Consider the following 2,633-nt stretch of genomic DNA (forward strand, 5'->3'; position numbering starts at 1 on the left):
TTTGAAGTTGGAGCACTGGTGCACGAAATTGTGATCCAGGCAACGGCGTCAGAAACTCTGTACGCACGTCTTAATAAATCGTTTTTCATTCACAACTTCGATACAACTAACCAGCAAGTGGACTGGGTCGTCCAAGTAATAAACCTTACGTGAGTAAGGGTCGATCCCACGGAGATTGTTGTTATAAAGCAAGCTATGGTCATCTTGTAAATCTCAGTCAGGCGGATAATAATTGATTATGGAGTTTTCGAAAATACTAATAAATAGACAGAAAATAAGGATAGAAATACTTATGTAATTCATTGGTTAGAATTTCAAATAAGCGTATAGAGATGCTTTCGTTCCTCTGAACCTCTGCTTTCCTGCTGTCTTTATCCAATCCTTCCTACTCCTTTCCATGGCAAGCTTTCTGTAAGGGCATCACCATTGTCAATGGCTACATCCCATCCTCTTGTGAAAAAGGTCCAAATGCTCTATCACGGCACGGCTAATCATCTGAGGTTCTCGATCATACTGGAATAGGATCCATTGATCCTTTTGCGTCTGTCACTACGCCCAGCACTCGTGAGTTTTAAGTTCGTCACAGCCATCCCTTTCCAGATCCTACTCGGAATACCACAGACAAGGTTTAGACTTTCCGGATCTCAGATATGGCCATCCGTGGGTTCTAACTTATACCACGAAGACACTAATAACTCAGACTCGGTCCCCTGTATTAGATATCCAAGAGATACCCATTCAATCTAAGGTAGAACGGAAGTGGTTGTCAGGCACGCGTTCATGGGGGAATGATGATGACTGTCACGATCATCACATTCATAGTGAAGTGCAAATGAATATCTTAGAAGCAGAATAAGTTGAATTGAATAGAAAAACAGTAGTACTTTGCATTAATCTTTGAGGAACAGCAGAGCTCCACACCTTAATCTATGGAGTGCAGAAACTCTACCGTTGAAAAATACATAAGTGAATAGAGGGTAAGCATGGCCGAATGGCTAGCCTCCCATGGAGGTCTAGAGATCTAAAAATGATCAAAAGATGTCTAATACAATAGTAAAAAGTTCTATTTATACTAAACTAGTTACTAGGGTTTACAGAAGTAAGTAATTGATGCATAAATCCACTTCTGGGGCCCACTTGGTGTGTGCTTGGGCTGAGCTTGAATGTTACATGTGCAGAGGCTCTTTCTGGAGTTGAACACCCGGTTGTAACATATTTCTGGCGTTCAACTCTGGTTTGTGACTTGTTTCTGGCGTTTAACTCCAGATAGCAGCGTAGAACTGGCGTTCAACGCCCTTTTACATCATCTAAACTCGGCCAAAGTATGAACTATTATATATTGCTGGAAAGACCTGGATGTCTACTTTCAAACGCAATTAGAAGCGCACCATTTTAAGTTCTGTAGATCCATCAAATCTACTTTGAGTGTAGGAAGGTCAGAATCCAACAGCATCAGCAGTCCTTCTTCAACCTCTGAATCTGATTTTTGCTCAAGTCCCTCAATTTCAGCCAGAAAATATCTGAAATCACAGAAAAACACACAAACTCATAGTAAAGTCCAGAAATGTGAATTTAATATAAAAACTAATGAAAACATCCCTAAAAGTAACTAGATTCTACTAAAAATATACTAAAAACAGTGCTAAAAAGCGTATAATTATCCGCTCATCAAGCACACTTTGGAGCCTTAGGCCACGCTTTTAAAAGCGTGGCCCATGACCAAATCAAGGAAGCATCACAATCAGCACTCACAAAGCTCAGTTCACTAATTGAACTTAGCTTTATCGTGAAAAACTTAGCTTGGAAGCAAGAATTTTCGCTAAGTTAAAACTTGGGCGTTTACAACATGACCATGCTTCCTTCAAAGGGCCATAACTTGAGTTACGGATGTCCGATTGATGTGATTCTAGTTGCTTTGGAAAGCTGACATTCAGAGCTTTCCAACGATATATGATAGTCCATATTTGGCATAAAATTGGGGCACAAATGAAAGGCATCTTTAAGGACTAAAAACAAGCAAAAATAAACCAAAGTGGCTTCACCAAGGCTCGAAGGGGGAGACACAAGGAAAACAAGGAAAGCAAAATAGCGCTCAGTTCACTTTCTCAACTGAGCCTTATCAGGCTCCCACTCAAGAAAATGCAAGGAAAAGGCTCACAAAAGTGCTTCCACCAAGATTTGAACTCAAGACCTCACACTCAAGCCAAAGGCGCTACCAAGGCACACAAAGGAAAGCTCAGTTAACTTTTCCAACTGAGCACTACTCCCCCCACACTCCTCACATTTTGGCACGCCAAGGAAGCTAATCGTGCGCACAAAATTGACACGGACAAGGGGCTGGCGCACCAAATTGGGCAAGGCAAAGCAAGTTTGGGCGCTCAGTTGTGTTTTTCAACTGAGCCTTGCCCTGGGAGCTGCACCATGGTCCAAAATTCAATTAAAAATCAAATTGGATTTAATTCTTCACCAATTGAACCAAGGCCAACTAGACCCATCTCTCTTCAAATCCAAAGCAAGCAAAGCCCACATCATCACTCAAAGGCACAAGAACAAGCTAGAATTGGGATTTTCATTTAATTTGTTTTTCATTTCAATTTTATTTTATTTTGTAAAAAGCCTATATAAAGGCATCA

The sequence above is a fragment of the Arachis ipaensis genome, chromosome B09 (genome assembly GCF_000816755.2).
Source record: "Arachis ipaensis cultivar K30076 chromosome B09, Araip1.1, whole genome shotgun sequence".
NCBI lineage: Eukaryota > Viridiplantae > Streptophyta > Magnoliopsida > Fabales > Fabaceae > Arachis > Arachis ipaensis.